Source organism: Onychostoma macrolepis, chromosome 03 (assembly GCF_012432095.1).
Source record: "Onychostoma macrolepis isolate SWU-2019 chromosome 03, ASM1243209v1, whole genome shotgun sequence".
Taxonomy (NCBI): Eukaryota; Metazoa; Chordata; class Actinopteri; order Cypriniformes; family Cyprinidae; genus Onychostoma; species Onychostoma macrolepis.
The window spans coordinates 17,447,148-17,466,918 of NC_081157.1; the positions used below are offsets into that span (position 1 = coordinate 17,447,148).

At 34.8% G+C, this 19,771-nt stretch overlaps 3 long non-coding RNA genes across 4 annotated transcripts; all 3 read left to right on the top strand.

The window, feature by feature from the left end:
• Positions 1–555: 555 nt before the first annotated feature.
• LOC131535896 (uncharacterized) lies at positions 556–4,398 on the top strand. Its single transcript, XR_009269773.1, has 3 exons — positions 556–774; positions 1,211–1,340; positions 4,140–4,398. It is a non-coding gene; the product is annotated as an uncharacterized LOC131535896 (long non-coding RNA).
• Positions 4,399–6,647: 2,249 nt separating this feature from the next.
• LOC131535897 (uncharacterized) lies at positions 6,648–10,526 on the top strand. 2 transcript variants are annotated; one of them, XR_009269774.1, is made up of 3 exons: positions 6,648–7,916; positions 8,539–10,311; positions 10,409–10,526. It is a non-coding gene; the product is annotated as an uncharacterized LOC131535897 (long non-coding RNA). The 2 variants fall into 2 exon arrangements; XR_009269775.1 differs by having other exon boundaries at positions 6,648–7,907.
• Positions 10,527–10,805: 279 nt separating this feature from the next.
• LOC131535895 (uncharacterized) lies at positions 10,806–14,378 on the top strand. The gene is made up of 5 exons (XR_009269772.1): positions 10,806–11,295; positions 11,612–11,699; positions 11,787–11,954; positions 12,721–12,816; positions 12,913–14,378. It is a non-coding gene; the product is annotated as an uncharacterized LOC131535895 (long non-coding RNA).
• Positions 14,379–19,771: the final 5,393 nt, after the last annotated feature.

Consider the following 19,771-nt stretch of genomic DNA (forward strand, 5'->3'; position numbering starts at 1 on the left):
GTCATGCGTCTTCACAACAGCGCGAAAATTTAAAGAGCCCACTTCACTGTGCAAACATCGTTAATGTTTTAAATTCTTAACGCTTAACGAACCGCCTATTTAAAGAAAGCAGCGTTAACAAGCTGATGTACTACAATGAGGTTAACATAACTCCATCTGATGATTAATGATTAGAGATCTTTTACACACAATTCACACAATAGTTTAATCTGTTTGTTAAACCCTCAACAAGTCAGCCGTTTACTTGGATGATGTTAAACAGTACAAGTTAACCACAATGAACAACAATGTTTTTCCTTGAGGTTTTTCCCTTTACACTTGAAGACAGCCGCCGCGCTTTCCGCCATTTTTTCGAATATGACGCCGCCTCCCGCGGCCTCATGGGATAGTAAAGTGTCCATCGTATGCCTACTACAGAATTCGAAGGAAGTAGTAGGTCATCCGGTACTTCGCCTACTATTTTTCGAATACTATGAATTCGGACATACTACTCGCCTCGCATACTGTTTTTCGCATACTATATAGTAGGGAAGTATGCGATTTCGGACGCACCCAGCGTCTTTTCCGTAGTCTACTGCAGCATGGATATAAAAGTATAAAACACGTTTTGGTTTGACAACATCGTTCATATGTGAACTATCACAATTAATTCACAAAGACATAACATCATTACACTCCGAGACCTTTCACAAGTGCGACTAAAGAGAAGAAACGCTTTCCGGAAGAGAAGTTCATCAGGCGAGTTGGAGACTAGTCGACTCATCCAGTTTAGCGGTGAGTATACTGTCTAATGTCCTCATATATCTTTAGTTATAATTTTAGAGAGATGTAAAATGACTTGACGGATATCTTATTCAACCCGCTGAGATGAGAAGAAAACGAGAGGAAACGCGCTTCAGTGCTGATCTGATCTGTAGCGCTTATGATACACAGAACAGAAGTCTGAGAGGAAGACAAAAATGCTGTTGGTTTAATGGTTTAATGCTGTTTTTACTATAATAAAACACCAACATCTCAATCCAACCAGTGACAACCCAGTGTATAGATGTTTTTAACTCTGCTATGGCTCAGCTGTTTGTTATAAGCAGTTCTGTAGAAATGAGTCATGTCATTGTCCAGCTCAGTTCAGTTCTCAATAGCATCAGTACATCATTTACAATAATGGAATAAACTAAATTGTACTGAATACAGTGTATTTGTTTGTTTCTAGGAGAGCATCAACCCCTAATTGACATGAGGAATAAATCATTGAAAAGTGTTCAGTGTACCTCTCTTTGCAACAGAGGAAGCTTTAGGAAAGAGGAGAAGAGAGAAAGTGAAAAGGCTCTCAACAGATGTTGGTGAGACTTTATTTCTGGAAATGCTTTAAAGGTCACTCACATTCTAGTTAGCCACAAATGTAAACCTGATTTTAGATTTTAGTCTTTAAATGAGATGAATAACTGCAGCTACTTGTAGGCCTGAGGATCCTGAACACAGTACAAAAGAAGAGAGGAGATCGCTACATACGCAAAGGTAAGAACGTAACCCAAGAACCAAGACATACTGACACAGAGAGAAGGCATAGATGGGAATAAATAGGAAGGGGGAAACGAGTAACAGGTGCGGGGCTAATAGAGCGCACAGCGCTGTGAGTTAGCGCTGATTGCTCCCCCACGTGCAGCCGTAGATGACAGGATGAAAACAAACCACCACGTGTAGCTGACATCGCAGAAATGAGGTGCTGACCATGACACATAATCACATCATGTTCATTTGTTGGCCAGAGGAGAACTGATCCATAAACTAAACATACTTTCTCCCAATGTTTTTTTTCTCCATTCTGTCACCTGACAGAGTTTGGGTTCCTTGCCGCTGTCGACTTTTGGCGTGTTTATTTGGGGACTAATAATATTCAGCAATATTATTGATCTGACTCCACTGACACTATTGGATGAGGACTGAACTGAGCTAGATGATGACACCACTGCTATCTAGATGCACTGAAATTATTTTATATTTGATGATTTTTATACAGTTAATCGAAATCAACACTGATTTCAACTGAACAATGACACGTTTTACTGTTCAGAGCTGTTTCACAGCAGATGTGAATTCTGTTTGCATCATTATTTTTCTTTTTATCACTGTAAAGCAGCTTTGAAACAATCTGTATTGTATAAAGCACTATATAAATAATGGTGACTTGACTTAAATTGGTTAAAATCTTCAAAAAAAGTGCATCAAACAGGCAACCTGAATAAACACAAAATACAGTTTAATGATAACTGTATTTGCCTTTGTTTTATGTTAATTTTCTTAGGAATATCTGACAATATTTAGTGCTGGATAACTCAAAAATAGAATAAATCAGGATTTTTTTTTCACAGCACTGTACACCAGCATTTATGTGCTGTAGTGTGACATTAATGTGTGGAAATGGACATTTTATCAGTGTGTGATTGCTATTTTCAGGAAAATGCACTGGTAATAACTAAAAAAAGACGACCAAAAATATAATTCAACAGAGGATGATGGCTGTGGTGAAACAAGCACTCAAATAATGGTGAGCAGTAATCTACTTTATTTAATTGATCTTTTATTAACTATTATCTTTATAGTTTATAATACATAATAACTGCTACTGTATTTCAGAAACTAAGACCTGTGGGAGTGCTGGAGAAACCAAGTGTATAAGTCCTCTGTCGTCTCAGCCATGGAAGAGATCTTCAGACATGAAGAGATCGAGGAGTTAAATGAAATCAAAGAGCTAAAAGAAGATTTACAATACTAGTGCCATTTCAGTATGAAAACAGAGAGAGAGCTGAGGCAGTGCAAAGGTAATGAAATCTAGTTATAACAGCAATTATTCTCAATGCTTAACATAAGCTCTGATTCTCTCTGATTGACTGGAAGGTGTGCATTAAAACAGTGAATGCAGATAATTACAATCAGTTTCATCGCTATTTTAAATCAGTGCGCTGCTTGTACTGTAGCACACACATACAGTCAGAACGCTAGATCTAATGACCTGTAACCAAACAAACTAATGAAAATTTACTTAGTTTTACGCTTCCAGTCAAATCGTACTCCACAAACATTAAAGGGTTAGTTCACCCAAAAATGAAAATTCTGTCATTAATTACTCACCCTCATGTCGTTCGAAACCCGTAATACCTTTGTTCATCTTCAAAACACAAATTAAGATATTTTTGATGAAATTTGAGAGCTTTCTGACCCCTCTCTACAGGCAGCAACGCAACTTACACATTTAAGTTCCAGAACAATAGGAAAGACATTGTGAAAGTAATCCATGTGACTCCAGTGGTTTAACCTCAATTTTGTCTTCTGTCGCATGAACACAACTCATGCGTTGTGATGCTCTCATGAATGCACATTACAGATCAATATTTTTGTAAATAAGTGGTAATGTAGATTTTTTTTTTTTTGGACGCAAACACTCGTGTCGTTTCATAAAATTGAGTTAAAACAACTGGAGTTGATGAATTACTTTAACGATGTCTTTCCTACCATTCTGGAACTTGAATGTGTAAGTTGCATTACTGTCTATGCAGGGTCAGAAAGCTCTCTGTTTCTTTAAAAATATCTTTGTTTGTGTTCCAAAGAGGAATGAAGGTCTTACGGGTGTGAAACCACACAAGGGTGACTAATTAATGACAGAATTTTCATTTTTGGGTTAGCTATCTCTTTAAAGGCAGCTTTAACTTAACTTTTGAACCTAGCTGTAACAGGTGTGTATTACACAATTTTAATCAACTTCAGTGGAGGCAGCCCGTTTCATGTCGGGTGGTTCTTTGCCTTCACCTCATGCATTAAAATCATGTAATGCACACCTAGCCATGGATTAGCCCGTATGTGTGTAGAGGGTTATAGGTTACACACAGTATTAAATGAAGGGGGCACAATAACTGTGGAATACATATATTCTATATACTGTATTCTAATAATATATTTAAATTATATACTTGTATATTTGTAAATTATGTTTTCTATTATTATTATTATTATTTTTTTAATTATTATTATTTTTTATTTAAGGTTAGAATTTTGAACGAAAAACTAAAATGATAAAGAGGGCAAATAATTTTGGAGGACTCTGCACAGTATTTAAACATGATTGTGTCTATGCTTTTTCCCAGAAATGCATGTTATTGTGCAAGGGGTAGTTGCATGGACTATCAGTGGAGGAACAGAAAGCTCTGAGATTTCATTATAAAGATCTTCATTTGTGTTCTGAAGATGAACGAAAGACTTGCGGGTTTGGAACGATATGAGGGTGAGTAATTGATGACAGAATTTTCATTTTTGGGTGAACCAACCTTTTAACTTCTGTTACCTGGAGTGTTCAAAGACATTCTTAATGCAGACCAATATGTCATAAGAAATGAACTGGGAGTAGAATGAATACTTTACACAAACACTTGGTGACATCACAATTCAAGATTTATTTTAAGCATACTAAATATGCCTGTAGTGAAAAGTGTAACTGATAGTTTTTGTTTGTTTGTTTTTCCAGACTACTTTCAAAATAGTGTTTCCACATCTGAGATAAAGGCAGTCATAAGAACCAAGCAGAACAATGAGGATAAGCTCTTCAAAAAATGAAACCTGTCTGAATAATGAGGGAAGAAATGTGCATGATTGCGTGATTTGTAAATAAACACTAATTACATTTAGTGTAACTCTCAGCCTGTTATTTTAAGTTTAAAGAAAAGTAAAATCATTTATTGTTGCATTGCTGTTTGAGACATTCACTGTTGTTTTGTACCTTAATTTATTATATCGCAGTTGTGTAAAATAAAACTTGTTATTCTGGTTGCATTTCAGTGTTACTGTGCAGCATTTTATTAGTATTGTACTTTGGTAGTACTGAATTGTCCTTCAGTTGTATTATATATTGCAGTACTACTACAGATTTATTGCAGTATAACTAGTAATACTTCAGCTGTATTGCAGTAATACTGCGGTTCTATTGCAGTTGTTTGTTAGTAATACTACAGCTCTACTGCAGTTGTATTTCAATAGTACTTCAGATGTATTGCAGTAAAACGGCAATAATGCAGTTTTTTCGTGTCCAAAAAACTGCATTTTTCTACACGTAACAAAAACTGCAGTATTTTTTTGTAAGGGAGTGCGCATGCGCAGTCCTAAGAGCACGTCTCAGAGCGCTGACTGTTTCTATAGCAACCGGGACTTCTAATGGCAGCCGCGGTGACGTGCTGACTTTACCGGTTAGTGATTGGCTCTTTCATTCAGAAGGCGGGGCTTCCTGCGTTTGAGCAGCCATATTGAGCATTGCAGACGAAATAACGCCTGTACACGTTATTGCGTCTACACGCGTTATTTCGTGTACAGACGTTCTGACGTGTAGACTATGGAAGGCCGACGGGGCCAAAAGTCTTCAAACGGAACGCGTGAAATTTAACCGTGTCTACACGCACAATTTGTCCGCGTTAACGCGGCAAATTTAAACGCGTTTCTTTTGTACGTATAGACACGCACATTTTGGCCGTGTTAAGACGACATATTTGAACGTGTTTCTCAACGCGCACATTCTGGCCGTGTTAAGGTGGCAATTTTGAACTTAAGGCATTACAATCTATATTACCCTCATATTAATGCTTGCTTTAGTTTATGGTATCATTAAGTAGGCCGAATAAATGTAATGAGATGTAAAGTGTTTTGTTGTTTATTTTATTTTTATAGGATACTCTCCCAGGTCCCTGTACCTTCTGATCATTTTAACAGGAATTAAGCTAGATTTGTCTCTTTTTGTCATGGGTTAATAATTGGAATATGCTTTAATATTAATTGTTTTATCCTTAAACATGTTTTGAATGTGTGAGCGGCTCTGAAACACCTTGTATGCATGTACATCCCTTCAGTTCATAATTCCAAAGTATAGCCTATAATTGGGACTCAAGACATTGCAGTAGACTAATTATTACTGTGAAAACTTAAGTAGGCCTAAAGTTTTATTATAAATTATTAAGAAAAATAAATATTAGTTATTAGTTTGGGTTTTCCCTTTTTTTTTTTTTTTTACATAATAACAGTTAAAAGTATGGACATTTTTCAGAGTTGTCATGTTATTAGATTAAATGCAGGTTAAAGGTAAAATGTCCCCCAGTCTGACAAAGCAATTTGCTTCAAAATATTTACTGCAAAATTATAATAGCCTATCTGAAACATTTTGTTAGCTGATGCTAACTGCTTGCTAACTAGCTACCTGATGCTAGCTTGAGGTAATTTTTAAATATAAAATCCAAATATTTTTATTCAACCAACTAGTTAGAATGCATTTGATGGAAAAACAGGATTTGATGTACAAAACAGAATAACTACAGTAATTTCCCATTGCTCCCTGGGGGCATTTTACCCCACTGACTATGTTTGAGAAAAAAATATGTCATTCTGAAAATATAATTATACTTTTCTTAAATAACACGTAGGCTATAGGCTACTCTCCTTCTACAGGGCTTACTGTTCTCATATCATATATAACTGTAATGTTCTACAAAACAACAAGCTTTAAAACGATTCAAAATACACATTGCTCCCAGAGGAATAATCGGACTGATTTACATTTATTTTTGATATTATTTAGCTTATTCTTGCATTATATTTATAACGATTAAACTCCCGTTTTTTGTATGTTCTGTCATTGCAGTCGATCACGGAGGATATGACAAGTTTGATCAATCTAGCAGGGCCGCTGCTGGCCAAATGGGTGCCCTAAGCAGAATTGTATTATTGCATTTTTTATAATTATATGTGTTAATATTTAGATATTTTTTTATGTATATGTATAATTATAATTTTAGTACTAATATAGAACGAAAGTTTTATATTTATTTATAACAAATGATAGTTTATTTTTTGATGTGTAGGCCTACTCAGTTCGAAAAATTAACATCAATACACTAAATACATTGACCATATTTTCTTCTTTACTGTAGGAAATAATGTTTCTAAGAGACACCTGGGGCATCATTTATAAGCAATCATTTCTTAAATGTGCATGTGATTCAGACAAACGAAAGTGCATATAGGACTATAAATTAGGACTATAAATAGGCCTAAATTTTCACTTACAGATAATGGAATTAAATTCATCATTACATACGTTTTATTAGCCATCCATTCAACATCCACTGATCGCTATTGTAAGAGGAAATTTTTTCCATATCATCTGATTTCAAGTTGCATCAAGTCAGCCATCGTTCATATAGGCTAAACGCAGCATATTTTGGACATACTTATTATCACATTCACAACATTCAAATCTTCATCAGTTTGGTTAGAAGAAGCCAGCTGCACGCAGTCAGAAAGATCCTTTGGCAGTGTGCTAAAACATTTTTAAAAGAGCCATAATCTGTTGGTTTTTCTACCCGCGAAAGACCGTTAAACTAAAGAGAGAAAAAAAAATCATGACATAAGACTGACATCACACACAACGTAGCAATGCATTATCCTCACGAACAAATATTACATGTGACGTTTACATACGTATACGGCAGTGTACCATTACGACATTCTTCACGAACAAATATTACGTCTGACGTTTGTATACGTATACCCCAACCTTACCTTACTAAGACTTGCTCGCTCCCTGCTCGAATGCTGTTTTTTGGGGGGTTTTTTTCCTCTGCAGTGCACAAATATAATGCACTGCTAACATGCAACAGACAGGCATTGCTGGACATCGCCAATTCAGCCAACCATTTATACCACCGGAACTACTACTCGCTCCCGCAACCACCTCCCCACCCCCATGAAGGCCTCGAAGAAAAATGCACCTAAAGTTGGTTTGCCATCCGTCATAAAACGACATCAGAAGAAGAAGAAGAAGGCCTCGAAGAAGCACCTAGCTCGAGCGAGGAAGCTGACCCGAGGAAAATGCTCCGGTTATAACAGTAATTTTGGGGGGTAGACTCATTTAAATCAATGTAATACTCTGGTTTTAGCCAGGTCTCTGTCATACAGAGAACATCTCGGTTATGATCAGTAATTGTACCATTTACTAAAAGTGCTTTTGTAGAAAGGGACCTAATATTTAATAAGTCAAGCTTTATCATTTGTTTCTCTGTATTGAATAACTTTTTTATTTGTTGAACATCAATTAAATAGTTACTCTTAAGTTAGTTTGCTCCTCTAGTCCTGGGAACAGACACAGTCTCTATAGTGTGATATCTAGGTGAAAGAGTCTCTATGTGCTGAGAATTAACTGACTTCTGTGACATGAGGCAGCCAGCAGACGGCCGTTTCCCAAAATCATTGCCACCAACTTAGGCTCACGAAGCTTTTGGGAAATGCAGCCCTAGGCCCCATTTACAGCATTACAGAAAGCCATACAAATACAAGTGAAAAATTAAAACATTGATTCCCTCTGGGATTTAGTGGGAAATTTTTCAGATTTTCAAGAACTAAAATAACTGAATATTGTTACTTTCATGATTTGTGTACAATTGTATTTACTATGTGTGCGCTCTGTGTTTTTCTTTGTTACTCTTGCTCCTCCTGCTGTCTGCTTCACAGGCTCATGAGTACCACCTGACTCCTGTTCAAGCTCGTTAAGTGGAGTACAAAGAAACCCAGAGAACTACAGTCCAGGGAGAGAGAGGCTGAGGCTTGCCGTGTTCAGAGACATGGCCATCCTCTGGTCCCAGCGCTGTCGTCACTCTATAGCAGGGGTTCCCAAAGTCTTTCCTGGAGCCTCCCCAACACTGCACATTTTGTATGTCTCCTTTATCAATCACACCTGATTCAACTCATCAGCTCATTAGTAGCAACTCCAAGACCTGAGATGGCTGTGTCAGACAAAGGAGACATGCAATGTGCAGTGTTCTATAGTGTTCAATTTTGCATTGCTTAGTGTTGAGTTAAATCTTTGATTTGTTCTTCAGCTAATTTGTTTCACACAATTTGAGCTGCCAAAGTGCCCCAGTTACCTCTGGTGTTCCTCAGCTGGTTAGTGTTGTAAGCTGTCGAGTGGTGCAGAGTGCTTCAGTGTTTATTTTATTTTTATTTTTTTACTCATTTAAGAGGGAATATTTCTTGTAAGGAAGTGGATGCCTTTTCTTTTGAATAATGCAGTTTTATCATGTGTTTAAGTTGAAGAGAGAGTCAGGGAAGGATCTCTGTAATTTCTTTTCTAAGTTAAGTTATTCCTTAAACTTATAGAATGCATACTTTTATTGTTTTGGCCTTTTCTCCTCCATATTCTGTTCAATAAAATAACTTTAAACCGGAGTTTAAAGTTGTGGTGAAATATTGTTTGATGTTTTTGTGGTGTTTGCAGTAGAGCCACTGAAATCATGATGTACTTATGTAAATAGTGTTAGTGACAGCAAGAGTACTATTACCTGGAAATATTTTTGACATTGGTCCCCCAAGCATAAGCCAATAGTGTTACCACCATAGAAATACTGTACTGGGTGAAGTCAGTGAAAGTGGGACACTTTTTGGTATTACAGTTTTCAGCCAACAAACACTTTCTCACTCATGAAATATAGACCTAAAAGAAAACACTATGCTACAGTGGGGGAAAAAATCCATAAAAAACAGAAAAAGTACTTGCAGCTCATTACCCGGGCTTTGTACTGTAATTTAAAAATAAATAAATAAATAAAAAGCAAAATACAATTGTCTGTTAATTGTCTGCCCTTAGTAAAAAACAGGACCCTCATACCATTCCAAACCCATAAGTCATTCATATTCAGAACACAGTTAATGAAAGACTACAAAAAGAAAGGACATTGTCAGTTTTGCCAACGAATTTAAGGATTAAAAATTAAAGATTCTGTCTAAGATCTGCTGATACTTCATCATTAATGTTTAATGATGAAATTTTTCATAATACAAATTTTCATAAAATTAATGCCACTTCTGATTCTTGTCAAAAAAGTCTGTAAATATCCCTTAATGCCACATTTGTGCTCTTCTGTTCTTTTTGTTTCTGTCACTTTTCAAAAATTGCTAGAATTTGCAAAAAAAAAATAATAATTAAGAAATAGCTAGATTTGTTGCCAAGTTATTTTTGCTAAATCAAGCAACAAAATTGCTAGGTTGGCAAAACTGGACAATATGGTTGCAAATACTTTGTTGATCTGCATTGACACTTTTTTTTTTTACTTAGATAAAGAATGCAGAAACAATTGATGAAGCAAGAGAGGCGATTATTCAGGCTTCTGAGACACTCACAGTTCTGGGGACAATGCGTTACATTTCCACCTTGGGTGAGAGGGACAGCCTCGTATCCCACTCTATCCAACAGTATGTTGAAGGACGTGTACAGACTGCATTTCAACAGTAAGTGATTACAAACATTGTAATTTATATAATGAGTGAAAAGAGTGTTGATATATCCTCACATTTTAAAATTTGAATACAATGTTTTATTCTACAGCTTCATGGAAGGGCTGAACACACTCAAACTGGCTGAGGCCATCTGAGCACATCCAGTACAATTCAAAGGATTGTTTTTGGAAAACAGACAGCAGCTAAAAGAGGAAAGCAGGGTGCTGCACTGTAAACCCAAACAGTATAACTAACTTATAATGGAAAGTACCTGGTACTCAAAATGTGCCAAAAAGTTTAGCTAACTATTATTTTTGAGTTCATTCAACATCTATCAGAGATTTAAGTTAACAGTAAATATTGTTTTGAGTTTTTACAACTACACTAAAGTTAAGAGTTTATGGAACTTGAAAAATAGATTCAACCATAATCAAATATTTTAATGTCAAACATACGCCCTCTAGTGGCGGTTTTTACCCAAAAGTGACGTCATCGCTGAACGTGCACGCGCGTGTTTCCACAGATACCCAGATGTTCGCGCATGCAGGGCAGTTGGATTCGAGAGCTGTCCAAATACATGTATTTTTATTTCGATGGCTACAAAAATATGCAAGTATTCAGCCGTTTCAAATAATGTTGCAGTCTAATTATAGTTGATATCGGCTACACTCACACCATCCACACACGTTAGGTTTTCCAGTTAATACAATGTGTACAGTTTTTCAGAATATTTAGAATTAGCTACCAGTTAAAGTGTACAAACATATCTAAATGTCTCCAACGTTAGGATATTAAATGATGCAGCGCACATGCATTCTTTATGTTACCGTTAGGTCTTTCTGAACATTTTAAGTCGTGTATTTTTTCAATACATGAAGTCAGCTGCAGGTTATCTGATGAAAGTACGTGTTCTATCTGTTTAAAAGTCATATAAAAGTCATCTGAACCTAACAGGCCTGTCGAGTCCACGTTGTTCCCGCAATTCCAGTTCCTAAGGTGAGACAAAAACGTTATTGTAAATATAATCTTATTAGACTAACATTAAAAAAAACTGTTATTAAAAATTGCCTCACTGATGTAATTTTTGTAAATTTGAAGTTAAATGTTATTTCATTTTAATAAGGCCTATATGTTTTTAGGATTGTCACTGCCTGTTAAAATTAAAATGTTTTTGAAAAGTGCCAAATAAGGTTGTCTTTTGTTTTGAAAGATTGTTGAAAAAGGATATTAAATGATGCAGTGCATATGCAGTCTTACAGTTTGGCCTTTCTGAAAATGTATATCATTTCTTCGACCTTTTGCTGTATAAAAGTAACTTACGCAGGAATGAGATCATTACCAGTCCATCACCAGTGAAAGAGATCCTTGGACGCTGGCCAGCTCTACGTTTGAAATCACAGGTATAATTAAGTTTAATTGGGTGTTTAAAAAACGTCTTTAATATTTCAGTCGGTTTGTTGACGTGCTTTTCTTGTCTTCTGTTTCAGGTATGTGCTGAATTTCAGCGCATTACCAACCAGAATTTGACAAACACATTTTACGCAGAGCTAGACCGCCACAGTTTTTGCCCGATGACTTTATATCGACAGAGAGCAGCGAAGACTGGAAAAACTGCTGATGCACTTGCTGAATTTCTTCGGGGTCATGACTTAAAGGTATCATCGCCAATTGTTGTTTAATGCTTCAACAGACAATGTTTTGACTTTATATATTGAATATTATCACTTGATCTAAATATATAAGTCTAACTATGAATTGGATTTATCATGTACTAAGTGATGAGTAAACATTTTCAGCATTTTTAGTATTTAATTTAGAATACACTTTATTAAGACTTTTTAAAAACTTCACTTAATTAAAAACTTCTGATGTGTCTTTGTGTACTTTTAAAGGGATAGTTCACAGAAAAATGAAAATTCTGTCATGAATTACTCGCTAGTTATGGAAGAATGCTTGTAACCAAACAGTTTTTGGCCCCCCATTGACTACCATAGAAGGAAAAACTACAATGGTGGTCAAAAGTGCCCCAGAACTATTTGCTGTCCTACATTCTTCCAAATATCTTGTTTTGTGTTCAACAGAACAACAAAATATAAAGCATTTTTTCCTACTATGGTAGTCAAAGGGGTCCAAGAATTGTTTGGTTAGAAACATTCTTCCAAATATCTTTCTCTGTGTTCATCAGAACAAAGACATGTATACAGATTTGGAACAATTCAAAGGTGAGTAAATGATGACAGAATTTTTATTTTTGGGTGAAGTATCCCTTTAAGAGTCAGGGCTCTTACTGTGATCACTTGTTTTATGTATGCCTTGATCAACTTTTTGGCATTTATTCCGTGTCAAGTTAGCGTTGTTTGGTTTTGTGCTGGCTAAAACGTGTGTGTTCCACTTTTAACATTGTTTTCAATGAACTGTAAGGATCAACATGATGTACACACAAGCCGAACAACAGTGCTCTGTGCGCTTCCTGTGTATCTGAGAGAAGACGCCTCAAAATTCTTTAAAACATGCACGGTAAATCGCTTATTCTACATATTTCTTAGGATTATATTTCAGCATTTTTTTCACACCAGTAAGCTAGCATTTGGTAATTTAACTTTTTGCATCCAGATTGAAGATGATTCAGAAGAGCCAGATGTTGATTCATCAGTTGCCCTTTTGACCGTCGTCCAAGAACTCCCAGACATTGCTCTTCAGCACAATCAGAGAAGATTTCGATCATCCTTGAGAATGAAGTTGTCATAACAGGCCTGCAGAGACTCTCTGATGCTTTCCTTTTGATGTTTGGCTTAATCTATGCATTGGATCTTTCATATCCAAAAGAGATGGCCAACACATTTGAGTTTATTCAGAAGGTTCTTTTGGGTCTTGATGATGGCAAACTTAAGCCAAGGGTGCTGGCTCTAAAGAATGACTTGCTGATTCATGCACAGTAATTTTATACTGTTTGCCTGTGTTGTGTTGTTTTCTTTGATATCAGGCATATGTGCAAGATTTCAACAAGAGTTCTTATTAAAAAAAATGGTGCTTTGCCTAAAATGTAAACAAAAACAAAAATAGCAATTTCTTCTGTCACAAAGTTCAATAAAATTTGTAGACAGCAGATCAAGAAAGCTTATTCCTGTTTTGTATTCATTAAGGTAATATTTTAATTGATTTTCTTTGACCAGGTGTGCCTTTTTTTGTAGCACAGAACTGTTTTCACTGTTTTTGTTGGCATAATGGCTGTTTAGGTAATATTTCAATGTATTTTCTTTGACCTGGTGTGCCGTTTTGTTGCACAGAACTGTTTAATGTCTCATGTTTTATAATACATTTTTGTACTTTGTTTAATGATTTTCAGATTTGTAATTTGTACTAAGTTGTAAAATTTAGATATTTGAGTACAGGGAACTTAAAAAAAACAAGGCAATCAGTTGCCACAAAATATTTAAGTAACATTACTACTACAATTTAAGTAACATAAATTATATAATTTAATTGAATAACATTTAAAGTTCCTTTAAAATAAGTTTAGATAAATGAAAAATGTTGATATATATATGAGGGATATTTTAATTAAGTGAAGTAATTAAAGTTGTCAGTACTCAAAACTTTGAGTTGAACTAAAATAAAAATGAACAAAACCCTAAATATATATTTTGATTTAAATTAATGTTTATTTATAATTAACATTTACTCAAAATAACTAGCTATATGCTTACTGATGATATTTAAGTGTGCAAACTTAAAAAAATAGCGGCAATCAGTTGCCTTAATTTTTTTGAGTTAGCAGAACTTATCTGGGTTTACAGTGTGTGCTACTGGAGAGACTGGCTAATTGATATTGAAGGTACTGTAACTCTAGCAGCTCTGAATTGGAGATTGTTCCATCATTTCATTTTAGGTTTAAACTTTATATTATGATCATTTTTTTTTACTTATAATTTATTACAAATGTCCTTTGTATGAATGCATTTTCTAATTAACTGTAAATGTTATTTCCTTCGACTACCGCTGCACAAGTCTTTTGCTGAATTTAAGTTTTGGATGGAGTCTGGCATTATTCAGTCGCCAACTTTTGGAGTTGCTTAGGTTGGGGTTAGGTTTAGGGTATGCTGGTTTGTTTTAAGCAACTTGTTCTTCATTCTAAAAAAAATAACCTTCTTGTAATCATTAAATTACACTGAAATGTCAATATGTGTGGATGGGAAGTTTGATCCTTTCATTGAATATTTAAAAAAGAGTGAAAAAATGTATTCAAAGTTAGTATTTTATTCAGCAATGTGTTCTTTTTAGGGTCCAAGCCAGAATGGCGCAGGGCCCTATTGTTTCCTTCAGGATTCTTTTTTTTTTTTTTTTTCCTCGACTATCCGGGCATTTTTGGGGGCCTTAACGTGCTCAAAAACTCTTGAAAATTTGCACACACGTTGGAATCTGCGGTCATTAGGACGCCGCAGAGGCTGGGACCTGGGCGTGGCACGGGGGCTCTACATCGCCCCCTGGAACACAGTCTGAAAACATGATATGTAGCTCACACATACTTGCACGTATTCATATGAAACTCGGTACACATATAGATCTCATTGAGCCGAACAATTTTCACTCTCTATGTCATAGGCTCCGCCCAACATGAAGTCGGCTATATAGGGCTGTTTGAAAAGCACACGCTCTGGAATTTGATATACTCCTCTGAGGACTTCCATCCGACTGCCACCAAACTCGTTGAACATGATCTCAAGACATTGGGGATGCTAAATTGCGGAGGGATTTTTGATATCTCGAACGGTTTGCCCGTGGCGAGGTGATGAATTATGGCGAAAAATGAGAGACAGGAAATGTCTAATAACATCCACATATATTGCCTGATATTGATCAAACATCAGGGGTGTGTTCGTTGTACGATGCCGATCGAACAGATGTGACTATTATGAGATAAAGTTATAGCGCCACCAACTGGCACCAGGAAATGTGTCAATTTCAAAATGCTTTGAATTCAGCATCTTATTTTTACCCGATTTGCTTCAAACTTCATCAGAATAATGACAAAACACGGCCGATGTAAAACTGTGAAGGGAATATTGATATCTAAAATATTGTTGCCATAGTAATATGTCAAAGTTGAACGTTTTTTTTGTTGATTTTGAAGTTGATTTTGAGGCAGATAACATGCTTAGAATTCCATGAAACTCAATACACATATCCATATTAATGATAGTTAGACACCGGAAAAAGCTCATAAATCGGCGTGGAAGAGGCACTCTATAGGTTTAGAGGTTGGTTTTAGCTACAGACACCAAACTCGGTACATAAATTGTTCTTATTAAGCCGGACAACTTTCTAATTTACAGTCATTAGCTATGACCAACAGGAAGTCAGCTATTTTTATTTTAATGTTTGTTTTTTTGAGAAAACAGGCTGTAAATGAATTCATACTCCTCCAAGCAGAAACAAGTATTTCACACCAAACTTTGTCAACATGATGCCAATATACTGAAGATTTTAAATTGCGGACGGATTTAGGATATCTCGAACTGTGTGGTAATGGTGATTTATTAAAGTAACAGTAAAAAAAATAGCAGTAATTTTCTTATATCTTTAAAGTGCAGTTTCCAAACACTTCAAAACTTTTTACATAAATATAACATATCATTCTGAGGAAACATGCTTAGTTTTAAAAATGTATCATGCTCAGGGGCCACAAAACAATTAAAACTATAACTGAAATTGGTTTAAAGGTGAAGAGTGTAATATCAAGGATGACCAAAAGATGGAGGCATGACCTTATTTTTCATGAGTTGTCTGAGCTGGCAGTTCTGCCTGTCTTTCTATCAGAATGAAAAATAATGCATAGAATCAGCTGAAACGTTCTGTACTGTCAATATTCTTTTACATATACACACAACATACACACACACACACACACACACACACATATATATATAATTATCTATATATATATATATATATATATTATTAGATACTTTTTTAAATAGTTATAGAATATAAAAAGTATTGGTAACAGTTTACATTAATGTCTCTTTGGTTAACATAAAGGTGAAGAGTGTAATACCAAGGATGACCACCAGATGGAGGCATGACCTTATTTTTCATGAGGTGCCTGTCTCTGTATCAGAATGAAAAATAATGCATAGAATCAGCTGAAAGGTTCTGTAGTGCAAGTATTCTTTTACACACACACACACACACACACACACACACACATATATATATATATATATATATATACACATATATGTATGTATTTTTATTTTTTTTTATTTACTTATTTTTTTAATTGTTTTAATAGTTATAGAATATAAAAAGTATTGGTAACAATTTGCATTAAGGTCTCTGGTTAACATAAGTTATTACATTAATTAACATGAACTAAAAAGGAACAATATATTTTAAAATAATTTATTAACCTTATTTAATGTTAGTTAATACCAAGAGTGTAATACCAAGGATGACCACCAGATGGAGGCATGACCTTAATTTTCATGACTTGTCTGAGCTGCCAGATCTGCCTGTCTGTGTATCAGAATGAAAAATAATGCATAGAATCAGCTGAAATGTTCTGTACTGTCAGTATTCTTTTACATATATGTATATATATATATATACACACACACACACACACATAAATATATGAATATAAATATATATATATAAATAAATTAAATAAATGTATATATATATAATTAATTAATATAATTAATATTAATAACTGAAACCTTATTGAAAGTGTTACCAAAATTGTATATATTGTTGTGTGTATGGGTTTTTGTATGTGTGTGTGTGTTTGTGTGTGTGTGTCTCAATGTCTTGATAGTTTGGATTAACCCTTTCATTGCTGTATCCATCAAAACCAGACTGCCAGAAGGTTACTGTAATGCATGTGCCGGCTGGGCACAGTTTTCCTGATGCCACCGGGGTGGCGGTTGCACACGGCTTGGGCCCGCCATCGCTGCTTGCAGCTATATTTACAATTACAGTTGTAAAAGTTTTCAACAAGTGCTACGTTTACATGTAATGTTCATGAAATTCTATAAAATAAATTTGAAATGTATTTCTCAGCATTAACATTTCCTGAGGTAATTTCTAGAAGAACTGGTCATGCTATTGCATGAAGAACTTTGTACTTTGTATTGCAGAAACAACTCAACTGAATTAAAGTGATGATAATAATGAAAGTAACTCATGTGAATATTATAATACATTTCCTTATATGTAAAAATTTAATATATTGACCATATAATACTAATACACAGGATAATTTTGCGAAATTACAATATATAATATAATATGTAAGGAATTGACTATGTGACAATATAATTACTGTTTATAATTACTAACTTCTTTAGTTGTATTTTACACTGTACCTTTAGGCAAATATATATCTTTATATTGCAGTGACATGAACTTCTTTTGTTTTATTTTACACTGTAAAAAAAAAAAAAAAAAGAGTCAACTGAAGGTTTTTTATGGATAGTGCACTGCTAAAAAGCTGAGGAGTTCTTGAAGCACATCTATTCCAAGGCTGTCTCTTGCTCCACTTAAAGGATCAAACAGCTGTTGAATCTGTTGCTGATGTTCTTGTGTCACAGTAAATTGATTGTCTGGGACAGGCACTTCCTCAGACCACTGAACCTCAAGCGCAGGATTTGGGGTTTCAGCAGCTACTCTTTGTGATGATCTTGTTCTGTCTGGTTCATCGTGAAAAATTCCGTGGATCCCTGTGAGACCTCGACGTTGCAATGCAAGGCAGCCCCTCACAAAAATCTGGTATGGTGACATATATCTAGCAGTCCTCAGTCTATGGTGATTCCACTGATTTACAAAGATGTTCAAATCCCTGTTGAGTCGTGGTAAGTATACATAATGTAGGGCCCACATGTGTTTTGACCCTGGAGCACAAAACCAGTCTTAAGTCGCTGGGGTATATTTGTAGCAATAGCCACAAATACATTGTATGGGTCAAAATGATTGATTTTTCTATTATGACAAACATCATTAGGACATTAAGTAAATATCATGTTCCGTGAATATATTTTGTAAGTTTCCTACCGTAAATACATAAAAACTTAATTTTTGATTAGTAATATGCATTGCTAAGAACTTCATTTGGACAACTTTAAAGGCTATTTTCTCAATATTTTGATTTTTTTTTGCACCCTCAGATTCTTTTTTTTTTGAACAACAATTTTTATTTTCAAGGATTGTCATACAGGTTAAGACAACAGTTCAATTTTTCATTATAACGGAATAAAAATAAATGAATAATAATAATAATAATACATAAAAACTCAATACCCTTAGTAAAAAATAAAATAAAATAAAATAAAATAAAATAAAATAAAATAAAATAAAATAAAATAAAATAAAATAAATACAGCAATAACATACTTGTCTATATATTTTCAATGTCCATTAATTCCACAAAAGAGTCACCATCTAGACTCTCCAAAAAGTCATAGAACACCTTCCAGATGGAACAAAATACATGAAGTTTGTTTTTCAAAAAGTAGGTAATCTTTTCTAAGGCAAGGCATGTGGTCATCCCTTTATCCATTGAGACACGCCAGGACTTTCTTCTTTTTCCAAGAACATGCAATTACACGTTTAGCTTCCAGCAAACAGAGAATTAACAAAAATCTTTCATGTTTAGTCATTTTAAAGTTCAGAGGACATATATGTAATATACACAACCTGGGATCAAGAGGAATTACTTTATCAATGATTTGACTTATAATATTCAATATTTTAACCCAAAAACAGTTAACTTTAGTACATTCCCACATACAATGGATTAAAGTTCCCTTTTCTTGTTTACATTTATAACATATCAGGAATATTCGGGTTAAAGTGATGTAACTTAACTGGAGTGATATATTGTCTACTCAACCATTTATACTGAAGCAGTCTCAAATGAGTACTCATTGTCTGAGTTTGGGCTTTTAAACATGCTATTTGCCACTCTTCCTCAGTTATATCAGCCTGCAGGTCAGATCGCCAAGCTTGAAGTCTGTCATTAAATGATTCTTTAGATTTGGCCACAAACTGTTTATACAACACAGATACCTGACCTCTACCTTTTAAACAGTTAAGTGTAATATTTTCCAAAGTAGAAAGAGGAGGCTCAACCAGACTTTGGCCTTGTCTTGATAGAATAAAACTACGTAATTGCAAATATTTGAAAAAGTGTTTTTATGAATTCCAAACCTTGTCCTAATTTCTTCAAAGGACATAAAATTTCCTTCATTATAGAGATCAGACACTTTACTAATACCTTGGATTGACCAGATTTTAAAACCTGGATCGGCTCTACCAGGACGGAAATTTTCATTACCAAAAATTGGTGAAAAGCGCGAGAGTTGTAGTAATTCATCTAGGTGAGCAAGAGCCTCAAACCAAACTGTTATAGTATTCCTGGTATATGGATTTTTAGTATCTTTAATTAACTTCTTAGCATCAGCTGAATATAAAT